The sequence below is a fragment of the Monodelphis domestica genome, chromosome 1 (assembly GCF_027887165.1).
Source record: "Monodelphis domestica isolate mMonDom1 chromosome 1, mMonDom1.pri, whole genome shotgun sequence".
Classification (NCBI taxonomy): domain Eukaryota; kingdom Metazoa; phylum Chordata; class Mammalia; order Didelphimorphia; family Didelphidae; genus Monodelphis; species Monodelphis domestica.
In genome coordinates, this window is record NC_077227.1 from 510465259 (window position 1) to 510492335 (window position 27077).

General features: G+C 39.1%; 1 protein-coding gene across 9 annotated transcripts in view; it reads left to right on the forward strand.

Annotated features, from left to right (window-relative positions):
- The first annotated feature begins 16146 nt into the window (after positions 1–16146).
- Positions 16147–27077, forward strand: part of OGDH (oxoglutarate dehydrogenase) — a 110693-nt gene continuing 99762 nt past the window's right edge. For 4 of the 9 annotated variants that reach the window (XM_007475871.2, XM_007475873.2, XM_007475874.2 and 1 more), the window contains exon 1: positions 16486–16599. The gene's annotated coding sequence lies outside the window, so the exon portion shown is untranslated. Of the gene's footprint in view, positions 16355–16485; positions 16600–17019; positions 17393–27077 lie in introns of those variants that run through there. The other 5 variants (XM_016423337.2, XM_056813048.1, XM_056813051.1 and 2 more) reach the window with 5 other exon arrangements.

Consider the following 27077-nt stretch of genomic DNA (forward strand, 5'->3'; position numbering starts at 1 on the left):
GCACAATGAGCACTATATAAATGTTAACTATTATTATCATTAAAAATAATTATGATAAGCACTGGATCTAGTTCTCCCTTTAGAGATGTTGACTAGAAAAAAAAAACATTGAACTATTAAATAGTCAGAAAAAAACACTAATTAAGGAAAGGAGTACAGTGCTAAATTAGGCCTCCATGATGTTAGATTTAAAATAGTTCTAAGCATTAAATAGTTGTAGATAAGAGAGTGGGAGCCATGAACTGTGATAATTAAAATGTTTGGGAGCAAGGGAAATATATAACAATTATGACCACTGAAATATGTTTTCTACAGTGTCTTGGTTTTATATAAATATAAGATGGTCGCCAGGGAATATATTCCCAATTTATAAATATGCCCAAGCCAACTGGGTTTTATAGAGAAATTTAATTTATAATACACTGATTAATCAATAGAAAAAGAGAGAAAGTAAGAAAGGAATAAGAATGAAGGGCCTCAAGCCAATAAGGCCTAGACCTCAGTCCTAAGACATAAATCAGTTAGTTGGTTTTATCACTCACCCAAGATCTCTCTAGGTAAGGCTTCTCATGCCAACCTCAGGCTCCACCTTCAAGAGAGCCTCCTTTCAAGAAATGTTTCCAGAGAATTCTCCTCCTGACTCCTCCTGAGTTCACCTTCCACAGCCTCCTTCAAGACCTCTCCAGGAGCTCTCCCTCCAGCACCTCTCTCCTCTCAGACCTCCTTCAGAGCATCAACCTCTTTTCAGACCTCCTTCAGAGCAAAACCTCCTCAGTCCTCCTTCAGAGCAAACTCCTCCTCCTTCAGAGCAACCATCTCAATCCTCCTTCAGAGCAACCTCCTGAGTTCTCCTTCAGAGCCACCTCCTCCCCTCTCCTTCAGAGCCACCTCTCTCTTTAAGCAAACAATCTAAGTTCCCTCCCCTCAGTTCTCACATCTACCAATCACTGTCAATGTCTCCCCTGTGCCAATGGTGGCTCTAGCTTAACCCAGAACTGCCCAGAGGTCTCTCCCCTTTGCACATGTCTATTGAAGGTCATATTCTCAAATAATTAAATCTTGATCTTTGTTGCAGCCCTTCCTAAATCCTGTTACTCTGAGTAGGGTGGAGATTGTAGTTTCCAAGACCTGGTTCTGTCATTCCAAGTATCTCTATTGTATCAATTCTAAAATCAATCATGACTCAAAGAACTTCCTGTCCTATGCTTAAACATAGGTCAAAGCCCTTTCCATTGTTTAGCAAAAGGTTTCTGTCCTAAAGTAGTCTTAAGTAGGGAGGAGAAGGATCCTCCCATGCCAAGGAGTTTCATATTCCAATAGAGTTCTTACTATCAGTAGGAAATTTTTTCAAGTATGAAATTTCCCAATGGGGAAATTTCCAACATTCATAAGTCTAAGAAATTTTAAGGTTTACAATGAAGAGCTGTTCACAATGCCTACACAGAGTCCAAGGATTGAACTCTGGTTACTCTGGTCATTGCACACTGGGAGAGCCAACCACGCTAAATTGACAACTCTAAAGAGTCATTAAAGTTGGGAAGCTTAAACATCTTGCTTGTAGAACGTGGGGACTGAGGATGAGAGAGACAGTTGATTGACTTCATAATGGTCACAAAGGAAAATGAGGAGTCCTAGACAGGAATAACCCTGAGGGACTGATGCTTTACAATGGACACACAAGGGAAAAATCCAGCCAAGGGCTGGGCTACCTAGGTAAAGGACTTTGGCCTAAAGGGAGAAATTATTGGGACAAAAGAGATACTTAACACCTGATTGGTTTAGCCATCTCCACCTAAACTACTTTAAGGTCTGTTGTTAGTCTGAGACTAGTGAATTTGGACTTTCCCTCAATAATAGATTTTTTTTAATATCTCAGCCACAGTCAAAAGATTTGCTATACCTGAAAAACTTGTGCCAAGTATCCATGAGTTCATGGGGTTTTTTTATGTCATAAAGCAAACTCATGTGAAATATGATAGTGGATTTGTTTCCTATTGTAATTAACTGGGCTATTGTGCATTTTGAGAATTTTGATCCTTGAATGTGCATTACCTGTTGTACTACTATCTCTTTATGAAAAAATGTTACTTTGTGAAAATCATTTCCACTCACACAGTGATTCATGGCCAAGTTTGAAAAGAAACCATAAGCTATATATTTTTTATTTTAAAGAAACATTTCATTATAATTGTTTTTCCTTGCATGTGCAATATAGTAATATAGTATTTCAGTTTTATTTTTTCTCTCCTTTTTTGTATTGAAGCACATGTCACCAGTATTGAGAAGATTTTCTTTAATGTTTTTAATCTTGCAGTAACATAAGTTTAAAATACATTTGCCCTAATGTCAGTGTATACCCAAAAAGGCTTTAGACTATAGAAATAATTCCATTCATTGTTTAAAAATGATGGGACTTTGCTTAATGATTCTGTCTGATTCCAGAACAAGGGAATACAAAAAGAGCCACTGTACAGTGCTAAAGAAGCACAGAGTTACCTGCATAGTGCCAATGGAGCACAAGGTCAAAGAGTTCAAACTAGTACTACGTGGATTGATGACATTCTGCACAAAGAACACCAGGACTTGATCATGTGTGAGACTTGAGGTTGCAGCTGTTTAACATGTTTTAAATGCAGGACTTCCTGGTACCACACACTCTAAATCAAGTACATAACATCGATTATTCTGGCTCTATCCTGGCTCCCATTTGCTGCTAAAATCTAGTCCCTTTTCTGTCTTTCATAGTGTGGCAAACTTTCTGTAGTCCTAGCTATTGATTAGCTTTGTGCATAATTTCTTAAATTATTTTAATTGGGCCCTGATTCAAAGACCTGTTGTAGTTTTATTTTTCCATTACTTAGAATTTTTACACATAAGACTTTGATAGTCTATATTTCAACCAGAAGTTATTTTTTCTCTTTTATTTGGATTTTTTGATGTTTTTTATTTCTTTTGCCAATTGATTCATATACCTCATAACTCAGCCATGCATCCCTAAATGATCTCTGTGTTTTTCACCATTCTTCTCAGGGGGCAATGTGTAATTATCCTATAATACAAAGTTTAAAATCTCTTGAGAGAAATTTCAGCATAAGAAACATGATACCTCTCCAAATTCAGAAAGTGAACTGTTTGCAGAAAGCACTGTGAAGATCCCTGCACAGACCTCACGCTGCACCAGAAGATCCAGAGTGAACTTTGGGATATGGTGATTTGAACTGTGTGTGGGTTGAATGCATTTGTTTTTGTATGTATACTCTTATGCTGAAGGGGACTGCCCCCTAATAGACTTTTTGTTAATGCACCTAAGCAATTATTGGTTTGTTCTTTTTCCCTTCTATCCTGTAAAATTAAGTTTTGTTTCTAATAATAGAAATATTATATTTTATGAGGTTTATTAAAGATTATTAGAAATCAAGGATACAAAATAATAAACCACGTGCCTAAGGCTGATTAGCCCATTCACATCTTACTCACTACATCTTGCAATGTCCGAGTAGAGGAAGAGAGAGGCTGAAGTAGGCATTACAGCCAGTTTGAATACAAATTGCGATCTTGCCCAGGTGGGGACTCGGGTGAGATTATAGGGAATTCTGGGAAGTACCAAGGACTTCTGGGGATTGAAGTCTGGGGTTCAAATCACCATTTTTACATATCCCCCCTTCCCCCATGATTGTATTGGGAAACCAGTTTCCCCAAAAGGATCATGGAAACATAATCAACTTAAAGATTGCAATAATTTGTGGGTAAAAGGAAAAGAGAACAAAACCAATGATTGCTAGGCCCATTGACAAAAAGCCAGTTGGGGGCAGTCCCCTTTGGCATAAGAGTATACATACAAGTAAATGTTCAATCAACCACACCCAAAGTTCATTCTTGATCTTCTCATGCACAGCTTGTGGTCTGTGGAGGAATCTTCATGGTGTCTTCTCCAAACAGTTCAGTTTCTGGTTTGGAGAGGTAGCATGTTTCTTAACCTAAATTACTCTCAAAAGGAATTTAAATTTTGCAATTTAAAACAATAATAATTTTTTCATTTTTTACATACCCCCCCCAAAGGGGGTGATTGAAAAACACAGGGATCACTTAGGGATGCATGGCTGAGTTATGAGGTATATGAATCAATTTGTGAGAGAAATTAAAAAAAACATTTAAAAAATCCAAATAAAAAAAAGATAATTTCTGGATGAAATATAGGCTATCAAAGTCTTATGTATAAAAATTCCAAGAAAAGGGAAAATAAAGGGAAAAAAAGAAAAAAAAACAGGTCCTTGAATCAGGGACCAATTAAAGTGATTTAAGCATTGATACATTTACCCAATCAATAGCCAGGACTACAGAAAGTTTGCCACACTATGAAAAACAGAAAAGGGATTAGATTATAGGATCCAGGTAGGAGCCAAATTTGAAATACTTGTCTGTAAGTATTTTCACAAAGAGTATGGATACAATCAAGGCCTACGTCTTCACGTATTTTAAGCATTGCAACCTCGAGTCTCCACACTAGATTCAAGTCCTTTGTATTGACTTAGAAGTGCATAAATCCTTCCTGGATTGATTTCTTTTTTTTTTTTTTGACCTGTGTACTCCTTTGGCACAATTCAGGTTTAGCTTTGTGCTTCTTTGTGCTTAGACCCTGTGCAATGGCTCTTTTGTATATTTTGTCCTGGAATCAGACAGAATCATTAAGCAAAGTCCCATAATATTTTTTTAAACAATTAGTGGTATCATTTTTACAGTCTCAAACTTTTGGGGCATGCATTGACATTATAGCAAATGTATTTTAACTTATGTTACTGCAAAATCAAAAAAGTTAAAGAAAATCTTAATACTGGTGACGTGCTTCAAATATAAAAAAGGAGAGGAAAAACTGACATAGTATATTGCACATGCAAGAAAAATATAATAAAAGAGTTTTAAAATTCAAAAATATAGCTTATAATCATTGACACACTGGGTCAGCTAAGAAAAATATAGAATACAATGTTTCTCACCAAAAATGAGATCCATTTCCTCTTCATACCTGACCATGATTCACTGTGAGTACGAGCAAATGAATTTCACAAGGTAACAGGTTTTTTGTTTTGTTTTAATTTTAAAACCCTTACCTTCCATCTTGGAGTCAATACTGTATATTGGTTCCAAGGCAGAAGAGTGGTAAGGGCTAGGCAATGGGGGTTAAGTGATTTGCCCAGGGTCACACAGCTGGGAAGTATCTGAGGTCAGATTTGGACCTAAGACCTCCCATCTCTAGGCCTGACTCTCAATCCACTTAGCCACCCAGCTGCTCTCTAGGTAATAGTTTTTTAATAAAGAACAGTAGTTCAAAATCCCCAAAATTCTCAATAGCCCAATTAATTATAAATAGCAAAAAAACCCACTATCATATTTTATATATGCTGTATGACAAAAAAGAACCTAGGAACTGATGGATATTTGTCACAGTTTTTATAGACATAGCAATATTTCAACCTTGGCAAACATTTTTTTTTAATTTTTTATTTTTTTTAAAATATATTTTATTTGATCATTTCCAAGCATTATTCGTTAAAGACATAGATCATTTTCTTTTCCTCCCCCCCACCCCCCATAGCCGACGCGTAAGTCCACTGGTTGGCAAACATTTTTAAACAAAGTAAAACTTATGTGTGTCTAGGTCATCATCAAGAAATCTAGAGATCATTTAAAAAAATGTGGCAGAGGAGTCTAGGAAAAACCCAAACCCCTGTACTGTTGATGTTGGGTAAAGTGAGCTGAAGAGTTATAAATGAGAGATGCTCCTCTTTTGAGAGTCATCCAGAGGAGTACAATGCCCTGGGATTAACTTCCCAGCTCCTTTAGTATGAGACTGTGATGTCCCATCCATTCACATTTTTATAAATGTGGGAGGTGGGGATTATAATTGTATTTCACTTCAACTACTAAAATGGAACTTATCAGAGTTGTTGAAAAAAAAATCATGTCTAAAAGACCCTTTAAAATCAACTTGAGATATTTAGCTCATTAAATTTCCCAAAAGTTGTTATACAATTGTTACCAGTTTTTTATGGTCTATTCAACCTTTAGGTGACAATTTACAAATTCAAAACAGAAAAAAAGCTGTTTTTGTATGGGCTTATTCAATAATATTTGTTCAGTGTAGTTATAGGGGAAAAGCAACAGAATATAATTGTAGTTAAAACCCAGTAAATTAAAACGATTCAGTGTAACAGAATAGTATTGAATGCATTAATATATGAACTTAAAACCAACAAAATTAAATCTTAAACAAAACAATCAGCAAAATGCAATAAAATACAGATTTTTATAAAACATTGGAGTCTGAAATGCCTTAAAAATATAACCTCCAGTCTCTTTAAAGTTCATTTTTTAAAAATTAATTACCCATTTAGATGGCTATTTTCAGAAGGCAGAAGATTGGTAAAGGGTAGGCAATGGGGTTCAAGTGACTTGCCCAGGGTCACGCAGCTAGGAAGTATCTGAGGCCAGATTTTAATCCAGGACCTCCTGTGTCTAGGCCTGCTTTTCAATCTATTGAGCTGCTCCCCCATAGTGAGGGTTTTAGGAATCTCAAATTAGGCCAAAGATTTGCAGGGAGCTGAATTTCTCCCCTGAATCTCAGGTGAGATAAGTAAAAGGACCAATGCACTCAAAAGATACCCTTTTACATAAGCCATGCTTGTAACTTCCTATTTGGAAAAGTCTCTTCCTTCCCCTCCTTGGGCCCTTTTGGTCCCTGTAGCCTAAGGAAGAACACTCCAGTTTTTACCAGCTAGTGTTTGATTCCTAAGACACAAGAGCAGCTATCAGCAGCCTGGGTCCTGGGGCTGGGCCTGGGGAAGTGAGCAATCTGGCTCGGAGGCCAGAGTTTCTGGGGCCAGGACTGGAGCTGGGTGGGTCAGGACTAGGAGAGCGATCTGGGTCAAGCAGGTCTGGATTTCTGGAGCACAAAAACAGGCAGCAGTAGCCGGGCAACAAGAGCCAGCTGAGTCAAGAGGCTTTACTGAAAAGCCTTGGAGAAACTAGGCTTAGAAAAACATTATCTAGGCTATCTCATTTAAAAAAAAGTTTTTGAGTTCTCATCCAATCTAGTGGTTGCCATTAACTGTAAAATTAAATTTAGTTTCTAGTAATAGAAATATTATATTTTATGAGGTTTATTAAAGATTATTAGAAATCAAGGATACAAAATAATAAACCATGTGCCTAGGGCTGATTAGCCCATTCATATCTTACTCACTACATCTTGCAATGTCCGAGTAGAGGAAGAGAGAGGCCGAAATAGGCGTTACAGCCAGTTTAAATACAAATTGTGATCTCGCCCAGGTGGGGATTCGGGTGAGATTATAGGGAATTCTGGGAAGTACTAAGGACTTCTGGGGATTGAAGTCTGGGGTTCAAATCTCTATTTTTACAATCCCCAAATTATTGTAATTTAAAAATTGATTATGATGATATGATCAATCAGGGAGACTAGTCTCCCAAATGATCATCAGGGGAGAATGTATAATTGGAAATCTTTTACCATAAAAATTACATTTCCCAGGAGCCCACTGACTTCCTGTTGTTATGTACTTCCTGTAGACAGAAGGATAAATTCAGTGGGGGTTCCTGGTCTCTCTCTCTTGACTTCTGTGAATTTTAAATTTTTAATTTTAGATTTAGATAAATTTAAAAGAATTTTAAAACTACTCCACCCTACTCAGACCATACTTTAGAAGATTTGATTTAGCTATTTCCTGATTAGTAACAATGGAGATACTATGGAGATGGAGATAACAGAATCAAATCTTGGGAACTCTGTATTTCTCCACCCTATTTAGTTTAACAAGGTCAGGAATGTCTGCACCATACTCAAGGATTAAGTATCTGAGAAAATGGCCTTCAACAGACATGTGCAGAAACAGCAGACAGAGCCCTGGGCTGTCCTAAGTCAAGCTAAGCTATCACTGGTACAGATGAGACGCAAAAAAGTGACGTAAAACCATCTATATAAGGCACGTCACTTCCTCTCTTTGCCCTCTTTTCCTGAAGAGGCATCTCTGGCTGGCAGCTTGCTAAGCTTTCCCACATCTTAGCGTGCTGATAGCTATTTGTCTGGGTTTTGGTGGTGAGTTTGTCTTTGAGCTAATTCAGGTTCAGGCATCTTGGCTAAGCCCTCTTGGAGTTCAGGCTGATTCCTTCCTCTTTATCTCTCCAAAACCTTACCTTCTAGAGCCTCTAATCTTCCTGCCTGGCACAAGTCAGGTGGAAGAAATCCTACACTCTTTTCCTTCTCCCTTCTTCTTAAATTTCTTTCCACTATATTGATTAAATCACCATAAATTTCCAGACTGATTTGGGTAAATTTTTTTTTGTTATTTGGAATATCCATGGTGGCCAATAATTAATGTAGTTTAGGTCACAATGCTAAAATTATCCTTTACACTTCCTGGGTTACAACCATGGTGGTAAGCAAGGTTTTTGAACAGGTTGATTAGCCATGGACAGGTGGTTTTATTTTGTTACCTTTTTATTCCTTTATTTCTAATGATTATTAATAAATCTCTTTAAAAATATAATATTTTTATTATTTGAGATTAATTTTAATTTTTCAAAGTGACTAGGAGGATGGTGGTACCCTCAACAGTAATAGGGAAGTTTGGAAGGGAGGAGATTTTAGGACTTTGAGACTAGGATAACTATGGGACATTCAGCAGTAGTTGTCTAATGGGCAAAGGTACACATAAAACTAGAGGTCAGCAGAGAGATTAGAGCTGGATAAATAGATATGAGAATCATCATCTTAGAGATAATAATTTAATCCTTAGGAACTGATGAAATTGCCAAGTGGAAATAGTAGAGAGAAGAGAAGACAGCCCAGGACAGAATCTTAGGGGATGTCCACTCTTATTTGAAATGACATAAATGAAGATCTAGCAAAAATGACTGAGGAGGATTAGTCAGATAGAAAAATCAGAATCATTAAAACCTAGAAAGAGAAAGGGATGATTTACAGTGTCAAAAGCTACAAAGAGGTCAAGAAGGATGAAGATTGAGAAAAAGTCATTAGATTTGCAAAGAAAAGGTCAATAATTTTGGAGAGAGCAATTTCAATTGAATTTTGAGGTCAGAAACAATACTGTAGAAAGTTAAGAAGAGAATGATATAAAAGGAAGTAGAAGCACCTATTGTAGGAAGTCTTCCCAAGAAGCAGATGAAAAGAAGGAGGAGTCTCCCAGTGAATGGTCTCAATTGTTTTGCCATGACCCATCCATCTAAATCATCCAGGTTTGCAAAACAGGAGTTATTCTTTACTTCTCACTCTTATGCATTAAATTGTCAAATCATATAATTTCTTGTCATTTTTCTTTCCATGAACATACTTACCAACCTCATCCCCCTTCCTTTAGAATGTAAATTCCTCAAGGACAGAGAATGTTTTATATTTTTCTTTGAAAACTCAACTTTTTAAAATTATTATTACAAGGATATTTTATTTTACCAATTACATGTAATAACAAATTTCCACATAGGTTTTCCAAAATTATATGTTCCAAATTGTTTCCCTCCCCCCCTTTCCTCCTCCTTCCCAGAGCTTACAAGCAATTCAATCTGGTTTATACATATATTATCATGTAAAATCTATTTCCAAAGAAATATGATAAGAAATAATGAACAGGATGAATTCAGAAAAATTTAGAAACACATAAATTAATGCAAAGTGAGCAGAACCAGAAGAACACTGTATACAGTAACAAAAATATTGTATGATGATCAACTGTGAACGACTAAACTATTATCAGTACTGCAAGGTTCTAAGATAATCCCAAGGGACTCATGATTAAAAATGGCCATTGAAGAAACTGTTGGAGTCTGAAAGCAAATCAAAATATACCATTTCCCCCCACTTTATTTCCTTCATGAATATTTTCTGATATGTGCAATATATATCTTCTTTCATTACATGAGGAATATGGAAAAATGTATTGCATGATAGCTCTGGTATAATCTATATCTACCATCTTGGGAAGGGGAAAAAGGAGGGAGGGAGAGAGAGAATCAGAATAGCAAAATGTCCGATAACAATTGTTTAAAATTTGTTTCTATATGTAATTAAAAAATAAAAATAGGAAGTGGGGGAAAAAAGATCATGAGAATATATTTTTCAATCATCCATATCCTGCCCCAAAACTGGGGTGGGGGTGTACCTTGAAATTCTGTACTGGTTCTCTCCTCTATTCTCATTGCCTTCCCTCTCTAGTGATTTCATTAGTTCCCATAGGTTCAAATATCATCTCTATGAAGATATACATATACCAACCCATATCTGTGTAGTTTCTCTCCTGAGACTGCCAACTATTTAGATATTTAGAACAGGATGTCCCAAAGGCATCTTGAACTCCACATATGCCAAATAAAACTCATTATCTTTCCCCTCAATCCTATCCCTCTTCTGTCTAGAAGGCACTCTTCACATCCACCTCTTTAAAAACCTAATTTTCTTCAAAATCAGCTCAAAGTCTATAGTCTTTCTTGTACCTCCTACAACTAATGCCATTTCCCCTCAAAATAATCTTGTATTTATATTGAACATTTCTTACAAGTACTTTTAAATGTACACATTTTCCTCTCCAAATAGAATATAAACTGTGGGCAGGGATTGTTTCATTTTTCTTACTGTACTTTTGGTGTCTAGCATAATTACAAGCACATAATAGTTTTTTTAAACAAATACTTAATAATTTATTGATTTACCATTATTCCCACCAACCTTGCTGTTGATTCACTTTTAAAAACTATTACTAACGTGAGAAAATTTTAGATTCCTAACAGTGTCATTACTATTGTTTGATTGTGTCCAACTCTTATGACCCCATGGACAATAGCTATCCAAGGGGCTTTCATTCTTGTTCCTCTAATTTATGTTACCCTCCACTAATGCCACAAAGGACAAGCAAAGCACTTTTCACCTGTTATTTTTTCAAACTTGTCTGACTCTTCTTGACCTCATGAACCCTAGTACAGCAATATTGTTCATGGAGTTTACTTGGCAAAGATACTGGAGGGGTTTGTCATTTCCTTCTTCAGTGGATCCAGAGGATCCTTTTGTCAGACAATCAGAAATAAAATGATTTGCCCAGGATCACACAGCTAGGAAGAGTCTGAGGCTAGATTTATATTCAGATATTTCTGCCTGATGCTATTAAAGTCATTGATACTTGTTACTCTGACTATCCCACTTACTCCTTTAAACCTTTTTTAAAACCCTTACCTTCCATCTTAGAATCAATACTATGTCAAGGCATAAGTGATTTGCCCTGAGTCACACAGCTAGGAAGTATCTGAGATCACATTTGAACCCAGAACCTCCCCTCTCTAGGCCTGACTCTCAATCTACCCAACCACCTAGCTGCCCCTGCTCCTTTAAGTTTTTAGGATATCTTTTCTTTAGAATACATTTACGGTAAATAGTTTGTAGTGGAGTCATTACTAAAACTGGTGTGAAAGTGACTAACAGGTTGAAGTTGATGATGATTTGCCAAAGTCATCTCCCATTATTGAATGACATTCTATGTAGAGGTTGGTGCAGTTAAAAGATGGTAGAAAAAAAGTAGTTTTTAGGCCATTTCAGTTAGAGCCTCTTAGGTTATCTTTCTGCACTTTATTGGCACTGTCAAAAGGTCCATTGACTGGTCCTCAGATTTTCAGAGATAGAAACTCCATTTTATTCCTTTACTTAAGGGCTATCCAAGCTGAGGAGAACCAATTCATACTCACTGAACTCAAGATATTGATTAATGAAGCTAAAATGTACAAATATTAATGTACAATGAAGAAATATAACTAACAAATGGACTCAAATAGGGCTGGCCTCTTCTTTCCAGCCAGATAATATAACTGGAAAGCACAATTTTTTTTTAAGTATCTTGATACAAAGAATCTTAGTAAAGAGACTTAGTAATGGGTAGTATCATTAAACTTTAATAGATGAATTCAACCACTTTAAAAAGTTATTTTGAGAACCAGACAAGATACTTTGAAAACTGTTAGAAAACTATGAGGCAATATAAAAAACACAAAGCATTATTTAGCTTTTAAAATGTCTGTTAAGTTCTTTTCTAGGCTTCAGGTGGTACAATATAGAAGAACTCATCTGTGACTTATTAGTTAAGTCCTATAGAATTCTAAGGCATAAAAAATAACATTCATTGTCAGTGGATATTTATATATATGTTGATAAATCTAAACTCAACCCTCTATCCAGCATACCAGACTGCCTCTAGAATCCAGTAGTACTCAGCAGGACCATTTAACATTTGCTTAACCCTTCTGAGCTGATATGAATTCCAAGACAAAATATAAGGGTTTTTAAAAAATGAAGGGAAGTATCTTGGCCCTCAAGGAGCTTATTGGTAGATGAACTCACTTGAAACCATTAAAAATATTAGGATTGTACATTAAGAGTTAGAAAAGAACCCAGGGGGCAGCTGAGTGGCTCAGTGGATTGAGAGCCAGGCCTAGAGATGGGATGTCCTAGGTTCAAATCTGGCCTCAGACACTTTCCAGCTGTGTGACCCTGGGCAAGTCACTTGACCCCCATTGCCTAGCCCTTACCACTCTTCTGCCTTGGAGCCAATACATAGTATTGACTCCAAGACAGAAGGTAAGGGGTTTTAAAAAATAAAAAAGAAAAGAAAAAAAGGAAAGAACCCAGCAGTCATCTAAATATTCATCCCTTTTGTTAGGAATTAAAATTAAGAGTTTGACTAAATATATGAGAATTCTTAGATAATACTGTGGTCACTGATTTAAAAATATAATAGCTCAAGTCAAATTGACTTTCAGTAGCTTTATTTACAAAGAGGTGGAAAGAGTGAAAGTAGAGAAATATAAAAGAAGGTAGAGTAATAAATCTAGCCTATCACCCTAAATGTTGCTCCAGGTCCTGGCTCAACCCAGGCAGGGCTAGTTAACCCCTCAGTCAGAGGACTCAATGATGAATTACACAAGGGTCCAATCCACTGGAAGGGGAGACATCTCTGGAACTAATCTCTCCAGAAGTCAGGAAAGGAGGGTCAGCTTCTCACTCACAATGTTCAAGTTGTAGCTCCAAGTCACAGTCCCAATCCAAGATCATCCAAGCTGAAAATTCAGGCTGAAGACTATGAAAATTGGATTTGGCTCTCCCCTGATTGTAACAATGAAGGTACTTAGCTCTTCCTTGATTGTGAAGATTGAATTGTAATCCCCTGTCTATTTTTAGATTTTAACCCCCAAAGTGTAAACACAGTACTTAAAGCTGAGCATGGAGATCTACCCATTTTGGATTTTAACCACAAAAAGGTGTGAACACCCATTTCATACACTGAGTGGGAGGTCTGTGACCCAGGTGTGAAAGAGTGGGAAGTCCTGGAGTGGATCATCAGCTGTGATTGGTACACATAAATTTAGGTGAAGTGACACAAGAGAAAAAGGTCTTTAAAAGTGGAAACAGACATACAGTGGACAGACACTCAGACTTGGAGTGAAGAGGAACACTTGGCTGTGGAATTTGACCCTTAAGGAGCTCGTGCAGGAGACCTCTGACTGCTTTTCTTTTAGACAGTCACTGTGGTGAGTGAAAAGGCTGATTTCCTTGTCCAGGAAAGGCTCATTGTCTTGAGATTCCTTTCCCCTGGCTGGGGCCTTAGAATTGCTACCTGGGTCAGAACAGGAGGTCTCTCTCTGTCTCTCTCTCTCTCTCTCTCTCTCTGTCTCTCTCCCCCCCTCTTTTCTCTCTTCCTTAATATATTCCCTCTATTGTAAAATAAACTACCATAAATTCCATTTTACTTTAGTAACAAATTTTGAGAATTAGAAATTAAATACCTGGCAACCAATTAAATATTCAGTCCAACCATAAAATTAATAAGATCTCCTTGGACAGGAAGTTCAGGACTTTTATAGTCCTTTTTCCAAGTCCCTTCCTGTCCCTTCCTCCACTTTATGGGAGCCAATTGCAGTTTTTAAATTTGCTTAGCACTGTCCAGGGGGTGGTCAGTCACTTCTGGAGTTGACACCCACTTTTAGCAAGTGGCTTATGGACCTCCCCTACTTAATGTTAAGTAGGGATGTTTTCAGTTTTTGTTGATTAATTTAGAAATAGGCAAGGGGAGAATTAATCTTATCTTCACGGTTCCCTTTCTGGAAACAAACTGGCAGGGGACACTCAACTATTACATTTACAGATGGTGAACTTTATAAATCAGAAGATAATTTATTATTTTTTTATTGTTTAGACTTAAGAAAGTGTTGCAGAGGAAATGTTATTAATGTTAATATTGTCTTTTCAAGAGCCAGTTATTAAACATTTACTAGCATATCCTCCTCTCCCAGTCCCTAGTACCTGCTAATTTGTTTATTTTTATTTCTTTTGTTTTTATTTTTCTAGGTTGATGTTATTTACTTCCTATAGAATGTAAGCTCCTAGAGGTCAAGCACTCTTCTTCCCTTTTTCCTTTCCTCCCTTTATTTCTTATTTTTTTCTTCCTTCTTTTTTTTCTTTCTTTCTTCCCCTCCTCACATAGAGTAGCTGGGTCATAAATCCTTGTTGAATCAATTAATCTAGTCATTTTACAATGAAATTAAGGCCCAAAGAGATTAATTAGCCTCCCTAAGGTCATACACATATAAGGAGAGTTGGAATTTGGACTTATGCCCTTTGATTTCAGATCTTAATATTTTTTCTATTGAAGAAACAGATCCTTTTTAGTATAAAGCAACATAGAATCAGGTGACAAATTATATGATGGAGCCAAAAGAGTGGTATGAAAAGAGAGGTCTGGTGTTGATGGCAGGAGATATAAGATGAAATTCTGTTTGTCATTTAACAACTTGTGCTTATTTATTTTGAAATGAAGTTTTTTTTTAAGCAAGGTTATTGATTTTCTGAGCCTTAAAACACCCCCCAAAATTTTGTCCCATTGACCTACCAGTGACTCCAATACCTGTTTTCTGTCCCCACAACTTTCATTTCCTTTTATCAGCTTCCTGTCTACTATCTCTCCTTCTATCCTACAACTTCATGCCTCTGAAATTCAGTTCCTCACTTATTAAATGAAGGGGTTGAACAAAACTCATATTCTCTGAACCTTTTGCATTTTTAAAAAATTCTTTGGTGTACTCATTTTGAGCTTCTTTGGCTTCTCCACCTACTCTTATTTAGGTTTTTTTCTCCCCACTTCTTTTCCCTCCCAATCCACCTTGAGTTTTCTTATGCTTTCTTGCCTTATTAGCCTATAAGTTCTTTAAGGACAGTGACTCTCTCTCTCTCTCTCTCTCTCTCTCTCTCTCTCTCTCTCTCTCTCTCTCTCTCTCTCTCTCTCTTTTGTAGTAGCCCTAGAGCTTAGCTTATTGACTATTATTTATGAAGTTTGTATTACTGACTAGAATTATTGAGGAAGGCTTTTTTAGAAGGCATAACTTAAGATTCCAAAGATACATAATGGTTCCCTGTAAGACTATATTTGACTTTTTTTCCAACCTAAGGCAAACAAGTTAAATGCTATAGGGTCACACAACTAGTGAGTGCCTCAAGAATGATTTGAATCCAGGTTTTCCTGACTTAAAAATCCAGCTGTCTAGCCATTACACCAGGATATCTCTAAAACAGGAGTTCTTAACTTTTTTATGTGTCATGGATCCCTTTGGCAGTATAGTGAAGCCTATGGACTTCTCAGAACGTATTTAAATGCACAAAATAAAATACAAAGAGTTGCCTCCAAAGCAGTTATATTGAAATAGCATTATCAAATAGCATATTAAAAAAGAAAACTTCAGAATTCCCTTGTTAAAGAAGTGGCTACTACAGAACCTATATGTACTTATTTCTATTATCTCATGAAAGAATGAATACTTCACGAATTTAATCAAAGAACTGATAAATGCTTGTTAAAATGAATTTAATTAAGAAACGATTCCATCCTCAACCAGATTCCATGCAATCAGGTAGTCCATACTGTCAATATCTAAGTGGAACCCAACCCAGCAGGGCAGGGCAGGGCAGGGCAGGGCAGTAGGAACTATGACTAAGAGCTGCATGACACGTGTGGAAGGAGTTGAGAATCCTCGCGCGGGCTGGGGCTGAGCAGCTTCCCAAGGTCGCCCTATCTTTTCCACCAGTCTCTCCCGGCTCCGCTCCACGGCTGGCGCGCGAGTCTAGCATTCGAACCCTTCCACTGTCACAACATTCCATAGGCCCTTAACGTCACAGAAGTGCTGGATACTGTGACGTCACGCATTCGGGCGGAGTCTTCTCCATCCCCAGAGGATGCCTTCCTGGTTGAGCCTCGCTGACCTCGAGAGTCCCTGGGGAGGAAGGCCCTCCCGAGAGGTAGCGGTTCGGTTTACGCCCCGAGAGTCTAGAATTTGGGGGTGGGGCTAGCGGGTGACGGTAAAGAAGAGGGAAAATGAGAGACGAGGGGCGGTGCTTCGGCTTCTCCGGGTTCAGGGGGGGCGGGGCGGTCTGCGTGGTGACGTGACACGCCTGGGCGGGAGGGGGCGGGGCGAAGGCACTGGTGTTGCCAAGAGTGGGGGATTCGGTGCCTCATTCCCGGGTGGAGCCGGAGCCGGAGACAGGTAACTCCTCTCCTCTTTCTGTTTGCCCAGGACTGGGGCTGGAGCCAGGACTGGGGCTTTTGCCCCTTTGGCTACGGGGGCAGGACAGTCGTGAGCAAAAACCATGGACGTGGTGTCCTTGCAGCCGCCGCCCGGGTGACTTGGCCTCCGGGCTGGAGGGGGAGGGGGCTTGAAGTTGGGGGGGCAAGAGAGAGCGGGGTAGAGAGGAGAGAGTCAACCAGGATGAGGCGGAGGGAGGACGGGTGGGGATGGAGAATTCTGAAAGACTGCCCCTGGAACCAATGGGAAAGCTTAATGCGATTTGTGGGCGGAGATTGGTGGCTGCCGGCGCGCGCGGCGAGGCTCCTGATTGGTCACTTGGGCTTAGTGGGCGGGGTTACTTCGGCGGGCGGATGTGAGGGAACCAGTTGCTGCCTCCTCTCCCGTGACCCACAAGGTCGAGGGGAGAGCATCACGTGGGAGAAGGAGAGGTGATCTTGTCCGGACGCCTCGTCCCGTTCGTCCCTTCCTTCTCTCAGCCTAGTGTCCGATCCCCTCCACCCCCCGACCCTGGGCACGCCCTACACCTCCTTGGAGTGCGCCGCAGCTTTGGGGGTGGAATTCGTCTTCCTACTGCCAGGAGACCCGCCCCGTCCCGCCCGGGAGTCCCGCCCACCCTGCTGTCCACTAGGCTAGAGAGAGCTGCCGGCGGGGCCAGCTTGGGAACGCGGTGGCCGTCTTCGGGTCTTGTTATTGCTCGAGTCTGGCCTGGGTCTGGAAAGGCAGGAGTTTCCTAGTGAATCCTGCGCCTGGGGTATGCATTTCCGCCCAGACTCCCAGCTCCTGAGGTTTCGGGGCTAAGGGAGTCCTGGAGGAAGCTGGAGTCATGCTTTTTACAACTACACAAATTACTCCTTTAAAGCATTTTAGTTTCCTCTAAAAACTAGGGAAGGGCAGGTTCTGCGAACGGTCTGACACATCGGGGATTTTATTTCTTGTCCCTAAGCATATTTACCACTCCATTTTCTTTCCTGAGAAACTGTTATGATATTATCTGCTTCTCTTTCCGTGCCTCTGGGGATGAGAAAAATATTAGTTATAAAGTACTTTTGAGGTAGGACATGAAATTTAATAGATTCAAAATTGTGTGACTAATTTTCATAGAGCTTATGTCTTAGCAAGAATGTCTTTGTTACAAAGTAACACAAATTAAATGTTACAAGGTTGGCCAACTGATGACCTTTTGGACAAGGACTGTGAGGAAGTGGAAAGATTTATGGTTTTGATTGGAGATTATTTAGATTAATTCCAGGCTCTTCCACTTGCTACCTATGAGTGACCTTGGAAAAAATATGACTTCCTCTTGGTTACTTGGTGAACTAGATGGACTCCAAGGTTCCTTCCAACCCTGTATCTCTGATCATAAAGGATAAAGAGGAGTAGACCTTTTGTAAATTATCTAATCCTGAACCTTTGACAATTCTAAGTATTTATCCTTCATTTATGATTCAAATATCATTAATTCCCACTTTCCAGAAATTTAGGGAAAGTACTTTGAGAAAAGTAATAGGGAAATAAAATGAATTTTCAAAGGTCACAATTAGAGAATAAGGCTAACCAAGATCTTAGGATCTTATTAATGAGAAAACAATTTTTGTAAAGAAAAGCAACTTTGCCAAACTCACCTATTTGCTATTCCAATCCATCCTTTCTTTCCCTAATCTCTCTTCATTGGCTTTTGACAGCTTCTTGTCTAGAACTGAGAAAGGGAAAGATGATGGTAAACTTCATCTCCTGCACTAGGTACAAGAGGTATTCCAGGAAGTAACTTCTTTGGTGCTGGCCTCATAAATACCTTGAGTAATTGTCACTTTTCCAGTTCACTGAATAGGCTTTCCTTGACCTTAGCAGCTAGAGTAGCTTTAAATAAAAGTGAATACCCTGGTGTCAGGCCATCTATTTAAAGGTGCTTGAGCTCTGAAAATCAGCTGAGAACTGCCTCTTCAACTTCTTCAGGATCAAAGACTGCCTCTTGCCATATTGGGTTATCTATGCATACTGCCATGATACCATTTATTTTTTTGTCAGCCCAATTGGTTGTCCGGTTCCTTGGATCTCATTTTAGACACCTACTTTGATTTACTTTACTTTACTTACATTTGCTTAATGATTTCCTAACCAGAGGCACCTACATCTCTAGGTCTAGAGGCAAGAATCAAAAAAATCAGTCAAGAAACTTATTAAATACCTATCATGTGCCAGGCTTTATGCTAAACCTTAGAGATACAAAGAAACAAAAGACAAACTAGCCCTCAAGGAGCTCACAATCTAGTGGGGGAGAAACAAAGAAATATGTATACAAACAGGCTATGTACAGGATAAAAAGGAACTAATTAACAGTGACAGCACTAGAATTGAGTAGTTGGGAATGGCTTCCTGTAGAAAGTGGGATGTTAGTTGGATCTTAAAGGAAGCCAGAGAAGGCACTAGTCTGAGAGTATTCCAAGAACTGAGTTCAAATCCAGCCTTAGATATATTAACTATGTAACTCCGGGCAAATCACTTAACCTTTCTTCTTCAGTTTACCCACCTGTATGAGTGTATTATTATGAGGATAATAGTAGCACCTACTTCCAAACATTGTAAGAAGCACATAAAATAATATTTGCAAAGTGCTTGATATCTATTTTCACTTACAATCATTCTTGTGAAAGCAATTTGATGGTCTGTCTTCAGTCATTACTCTTTAATTGTTAATCCTTAGTGTCTGTGAATTCCAAATGTGTTAAAAGGCACAATTAGTGGATGTAAATTTGTTATTTTTGTATTGGCTTAAATTGCTTATTGTTTTGCCTTCTTGAAGCTCTCTTCTTTTGTAATGTCTATATTTTATATTCTTGTCTTCACGGAATCTCCTGCTTTTCTCTGGCCATTCCCCCTGCCTACTTCCTCATCTCCACCTTCAGGCTCCTTTGAAGTCCCATCTAAAATCCTGCCTTCTAATAGGAAGCTTTTCCTGATGCCCCCTTATTTCTAGTACTTTCTTTCTCTTGATTATTTCTTATTCTGGATATAATTTGTACATAGTTATTTCTATGTTGTGTCCTCTGTTAGATTGTGAGTTGCTTGAGAATAGGGACTATCTTTACCTTTCTTTCATCTCCAGTGCTTAGCACAGTACCTGGCATATGAGTTGATTAAAAAAAAGTATGTTAAAAAAAAAAAAAGCTTTTTTTTTTCTTATGGTCTGCCCAGGGAGGGAGTCATTGATTATTTTTTCTTTGAATGTGGGAAGATTGAGGGAGAGAAAAAAGTCAGACATTAATGGTCATATTTTCATGGCAGTCTGCATAAGAGGTATTATTTTCTAGCCTGTACTCCCTCTTTGGCATATAAACTGTAGGTTACTGACCTTTAATTTACTCTGCGTCCTTCCATTTTCTTCTGAAACTCTTCCTGCCCTCCCTCCCCCAACTCCTACTTGACTGTTGAAATCTTAGCTATCCTTGAAGGCCCATGTTTAATGTATCCTCTTTAAAGAATACTTTTCTGATTTTACAACAGGATATAGTAGAAATAGTACTAGATTTAAATTCATAGGTCTAGTGCTCAAATCCTGGCTCTGTTCCTTAGGACCAAGTGATCTTGAGTAAATAACTTCTGAGGGGGATAGATTTAGATACTCTTTAATGTCTTTCCCAGTCTAAAACATATCATTTAGAACTAGAAGAGATTTTAGAGACTATCTAGTCCGAATATTCACAGAGGATGAGCCCAGTGTCATACTGCTAGTGAGTGGCAGAAGTAGTATTTAAACTTATATCCTTTGACTCCTGCCTGTCTCCCAGTGAATCCAGTTTAAAGTGGTAGCCTCTCCTGAATTCCTAAAGCTCTTTACATCTTAAGGCACTTTTCACATACAGCATTGTATTGTAATTTGTACCTATGTCTTATTTCTCTTCTTTAGGTTATTTTGAGAGAAGGCAACAGGCCTAATTGTCTCTTATTGTTTCCCCTGCATTGCCAGAATTTCCATACATAGTAGTTGCTCATTGAATGAATGAATGCAGATAACATTTCTAGTCAACAGTAATCTGCTTACTGAACATTTCCATGTGGATGGTCCATTCTCTCTCTTCCAGTGTTCAACATGTCTGAAACAGTATTCTTTATTTTCTCTCCCAAACTAGCTCTTACCTTTTTGTTACCATCAATGATGGCATAATTATTCTAGTTACCCAGGAACAAAATTCAAGTCATTTTGTATCTTCCTTTTCAGGAGGCTGCCTCATGGTGTTTTGGATAGAATTTCAAACTCAAGAGTTAGGTAGATTTGAGTTCAAATCCAGTTTTGGACATTTACTAAGTGTATGATCCTAGGCAAGTCATTTTTTTCTTGCTTTAGTTTCCTCTTCTCTATAATAGGAGTAACAATAGCACCTATCTCCCAGGGTTGTTGTGTGGATAAAATGAAGATTATAGTTGCTTTGCTTTGTTACTTAAATGCAAGCTATTAGTTTTATTATTCCTTTGTTCCTGAAAGCCAATGAATTATGAAATCTTACTATTTAATTTTTCCTGAATATTCTTTTTTAATTTTTATTTATTTATTTATTTAAAAAATCCTTACCTTCTGTCTTGGAATCAATACTGTGTATTGGTTCCAAGGCAGAAGAATGGTAAGGGCTAGGCAATGGGGGTCAAGTGACTTGTCCAGGGTCACACAGCTAGGACGTGACTGAGGCCAGATTTGAACCTAGGACCTCCCATCTCTAGTCTTGGTTATCAATCCACTGAGCTACCCAGCTGCCCCCCTGAATATTCTTTTAACATCTCTCCTTCCCTTTATTTTTCCATTGTCCCCATTCGAATTTGGATCTGTAGGATCCAAAGGAAATTTGGATTTCCTTTACACATGAATTATTGTAATGATTTCTTGGCTACTTTGCTGGATCATACAGAGATCATAGGATTTGGAACTGGAAGGAACCTTAGAGATCATCTGGCTCAACCTCTTCATTTTATAAAAAAGGAGCTCAAAGTTCAGAGGTTTTTAAGTCCCTCTTTCCCAAGACCACACAAGTCTTTTGAATCCAAATTTTAGCCCAGGTCTTTTGAATCTAAATCCAGAGCTCCTTGTTGTGTATCTATTATAGTAAGGGAGGCTTGCCTATCTGCATTACTGCTCCTTCCATTTGCTGCCACCAAAATATACTAAAATGTCAGATTTATCATTTACTTTCCCTGTTATGGAAAGTTCAGTGGATCCCCATAAGCCTATCTTACTTTGTCATTCCATTCGAGAAGTCAAAGCATTACTCCATCCTGCCTAGAATAACTATCTTGTTTCTAATCTTCTCCAATATGAACTTTCTATATTAGTCAAGTTATACTTCTTACTGCTTCCAGTATATAATTTGGCATTTCTTTCTTTACACTTTCTGATTACAACATTGTTTCTTTTATCATGAAATATCTTCCCACTTCCTTTTCACCCAGCTTGTTCCCACTCTTTATTTGAGGCCCAGCTTGACCTACATCTGCTGGGAAACCTTCCCTGTTCCCTTTTTAAAAATTTTCCTGTAAAAAGACAAAAGTCCACTTTATCTTGATTTTCACTTTGATTACAAACTGAATGTAAGACTCAACTGCTGAAGCCTCAAATCACACAGATCTTTGTGTTTCTATTTCCCATTCTTTTTTTTTTTGGTCTATTTTATTTTATTTTTTTAATAGTATTTTATTTGATCATTTCCATGCATTATTCATTAAAGACAAAGATCATTTTCTTTTCCTCCCTCCCACCCCCCCGTAGCCGACGCGTGATTCCACTGGGTATCACATGTGTTCTTGATTCGAACCCATGTTGATAGTATTTGCATTAGAGTGTTCATTTAGAGTCTATCCTCTGTCATGTCCCCTCAGCCATTGTAGTCAGGCAGTTGCTTTTCCTCGGTGTTTCTACTCCCTCAGTTTGTCCTCTGCTTATGGATAGCGTTCTTTCTCCTAGATCCCTGCAGATTGTTCAGGGACATTACACTGCCACTAATGGAGAAGTCTATTACGTTCGATTATACCACAGTGTATTAGTTTCTGTGTACAATGTTCTCTTGGTTCTGCTCCTCTCGCTCTGCATCACTTTCTGGAGGTCGTTCCAGTCTCCATGGAATTCCTCCACTTTATTATTCCTTTTGATGATTCTCTTGAGTTCTGTGGTTGGACTTCGAATTTTCTGTTCAGGTCTGGTCTTTTATTTATGAATGCTTGGAACTCTTCTGTTGTGTTAAATGACCATACTTTCCCCTGTAAGAATATAGTCAGTTTTGATGGGTATTTTATTCTTGGCTGTAGGCCTAGTTCCCTTGCTTTCCGGAATATCATATTCCATGCCTTTCGGTCCTTCAGTGTGGATGCAGACAGATCCTGTGTTATCCTCACCATGTTTCCATGGTATCTGAATGGTTTCTTCTTGGCAGCTTGTAATACCTGTTCTTTTATCTGATTGTTTTTGAATTTGGCTATAATATTTCTTGGTGTTGTCAGTTGGGGATTAAATACAGGGGGTGATCTGTGGATTCTTTCAATCTCCACTTTCCCCTCTTGTTCTAGGATTTCGGGACAGTTTTCTTGGATAATTTCCTCTAGTATTATGTCTAGGCTTTTTCTTTTGTCATGGTCTTCTGGTAGTCCAATTATTCTTAAATTGTCTCTTCTTGAACGATTTTCTAAATCGTCTGTTTTGTGAATGAGATGCTTCACATTTTCCTCAATTTTTTCATTCTTTTTGTTTTGTTTTATAGTGTCCTGCTGCCTTGTGAGGTCACTTGATTCTAGTTGTTTTACTCTGGTTCTTAAAGATTGGATTTCATCTTTGGCTTTTTGGTCATCTTTTTCCTTCTGGTCTGAGTTTCTTTGAAGATCATCTTTCATCCTCTTTATCTCATCTTTCATCTCCTTTGCCTCATTTCCCAGCTGGATGATTTTGGCTTTCAGGACACTATTTTCTTGTTTTAGTTCAAGTGCCTCTGTTTCCAGATGACTTATCTTAATTTTTAAGTTCTTTTCCCAATTGTCTTCAGCCTCTCTTAGTTGTGTTTTGAGTTCTTCCACAGCCTGTATCCAATTTGCTGGGATTTCTGGTTTATCGTTTGCTGATCTCTCCCCCTCTGTTCCATTTGGTGAGTAGTCAGCTGTCTATTGTAGTTTCTTTCTTCTGTTTCTGTTGTTTGTTCAAATTCACCCCTTCTTTCCTCCCCGTATTTGTCTGTGCTCTTGTTCCTCTCATTTTTTTGTTTTTTAGGGACTTCTATCAGTCTCCCCTCTTGGAGCTTTAACAGAGGATCTCTTGGTGTAATCTCTGAGGGAGGGTTGTTGGGGGTTTGCGCTTTCCTGTCCTCTGGAGACTTTTTATTGGCTTAAAGTCCAGCAGTCAATGAGGATGGATGGGGAGCCTGGGCTTCCCTGTGTTCTCGAGACTTTTGATGGGATTGAGTTCAGCTTAGTTGGGCTGGGTTTACTCTGAGTTTTACACTTCCTGGACGGCTGGAGCAGATATGGAGGATCTCTAAAGCTCTGGCCAGGCTGCCAGGTCTATGCTCCTTCTAGGCTGCCATCTTGACTTTGCCTCTAGGTTTCTGTTTTTTTCAGAAGACCCAGCTCTCTAAGGGGGGAGGGGTTGTGGCTTGCCTGGACTCTGATGGCTCCTGATGGGATTAGGTTCAGGTGGTGTGGGCCGAATGATCCCCAAGCCAAAAAAAGGAAGAAAAAAAAAAGCAGCAACCTCCTCCTCCACCATCTGTGTTGGGTGCCCAGAAACTGGCCCGGGTTACTTTCAAGGTAAGCTCTTCAGAGCAACCCCTTTGCCAGCCCTGAGTTTTCTGCCCTTTCAGTAGCTCTGAGGGCTCCTGATGGGATTGGGTTCAGCTGGTTCTTTCAGAAGACCCAGCTCTCTAAGGGGGGAGGGGTCGTGGCTTGCTTGGACTCTGATGGCTCCTGATGGGATTGGGTTCAGCTGGTTCTTTCAGAAGACCCAGCTCTCTAAGGGGGGAGGGGTCGTGGCTTGCTTGGACTCTGATGGCTCCTGATGGGATTGGGTTCAGCTGGTGCCCTAAAGCTGGGACCTCCCCTGAGACTCAGATAGAAGAACCCAGCCAGGGGGCTACAGGCTTCCCCCTTCTCTCTATGTTTCCCTGCCGTCTGTGTTGGGTGCCCCGGAGACTGGCTCGGGTTGCTTTCAAGGTGAGTCCTCAGAGCCCTGAGGTTCCCGCTGCCTTGGGCTCAGCACTCTGGGTTGGGGGGGATGGGTCCTGGGACCTTCTTTCTGTCTACCCCTTAGATCCGAGTGATCTAGGGTTCTGGCTTTTGGGGTGTGGTACCTTTTGATCCAGGTCCAGGAGGAGGTTTCCCCAGGTCTATCCTGTTGTTCGGCTTGAATTTTGGTGGCCTAGGAGCACTCTGTTTGTGATCGGTAAAGAAGGGTTTCCAAGGTCTGAACTTTCACTGCTTCTACACCGCCATCTTGCTTTGTGTTTCTAAATAGGAGGTATCCTCTAAAAATGCTGAATTGAACATTTATATGCTACTCAGACAGTGTAGCCTGGTGGGTAGAGAGCTGGCCTTGGAGTAAAAAAGGTCTGATTCTAACATATCTTGATATATAATAAATGCCCCTCTGTGTCCCTGAGCAAGCCTCTCAGATTAGAAGTTGCACATAGGCCTTGATAGAGAGGGATTTGAGGGAGTTCCCTATATTGATAAAATTGCTAATTTTGTCAAAAGATCTATCTAATGTACATATAATCTGATTAGCTGCCAGACCTGTGATTTCTTTGGTATAAGGAATTCCTAGGGGAGGAAACTCCCTGTAACAGTGCAAATTAGAACCTTCTCTATAACTTGAGTCTAATTAAGTTACTTGTCCAAAGTCATAGCCAGAGAGGAGTCTTGAATCAGGCTTTCTTATTTTTGTTTTAAACCATTTTTTCTGTCTTAGTTCAGTTCTAAGACAGAAGATTGGCAGGGGCCAGGCAATCAGGGTTGACTTGCCCAAGGTCACAAAGCTAAGAAATGTCTGAGGTCTGATTTGAACCCAAGTCCTCCAGACCTGATGTTCTAGCCCCCTAGCTGCCCCTAGACCTTTGTGTTGTTGAGTGAAGCTCTCTAAGCTCTTAATCCATTATATTACCCTGAGATAGATAGAGATATGTGTGTATGTGTGTATATATCCACACACATATACATATACCTACATATGTATACATGCACATGCTTTCTTATAGACTTCAACACAGACCTTTTTGATTCCAAAGCCAACCCTATCCACACCCGTATATGCACACCTACATATATACATACATACCCATGTTCACAACACACCATTTTGTTCATTTTCAGGTGTTAGTATAATCTTATTCTGATTCAGCTAATTTGAGCATTGACATGTGTAAGTCAATATGCCACATACTTCTAGGAAAAAACAAAGCTGGCATCCATCAATAAAGTACAAAGTAGAATTTGATTAATAAGCCCATAATAAGAGATAACAGCTAGTGCTTCAAGGGAGAGGAGAGATCCCTTCTGGCTAGAATAGTTGGCATTTGGGCTGGGCTATAAAGGCATAGATAGGATGGTAACAGCTGGAATAAGTAGGTAAGCATAAACAAATTTGAGGAGATAAATTGAGGGACATGTACAGGAAAGGGCAAACAATCTTGTTTAGCTGGAGTTTGAGGTACAATGGAACTAGTGTGAAGTAAGTCTGGAAAGGTAGATTGGAGTTGGAATTAACCAACTTCATTGACAGGTGTGTCCTCTCAAGAGAGGGCAGAGACTCTTCCCACACTACTTTCTTCTTTCACAAATTTTAGCACAGGGCTTTGTGCAAGTTTAAATCTTTCAGTTACACATAGTTCTGCTTAATTATATGTTACTTGGCGTAGCTTTTATTTAAAGCCACAGTTTACAATCTTCTTCAGCATCAGTATTTTATATTGTAGCTTATGTTTGGTATTTGTTGAAGCTCTACATTCAGGCTTCATTAGGGAGGGTTTTTTTTTTTTTTTAATATATTTTATTTGATCATTTCCAAGCATTATTCGTTAAAGACATAGATCATTTTCTTTTCCTCCCCCCCACCCCCCATAGCCGACGCGTAAGTCCACTGGGCATTAGATGTTTTCTTGATTTGAACCCATTGCTTTGTTGATAGTATTTGCATTAGAGTGTTCATTTAGAGTCTATCCTCTGTCATGTCCCCTCAACCGCTGTATTCAGGCAGTTGCTTTTCCTCGGTGTTTCCACTCCCATAGTTTGTCCTTTGCTTATGAATAGTGTTTTTTTCTCCTGGATCCCTGCAAGTTGTTCAGGGACATTACACCGCCACTAATGGAGAAGTCCATTACGTTCGATTATACCACAGTGTATTAGTCTCTGTGTACAATGTTCTCCTGGTTCTGCTCCTCTCGCTCTGCATCACTTTCTGGAGGTTGTTCCAGTCTCCA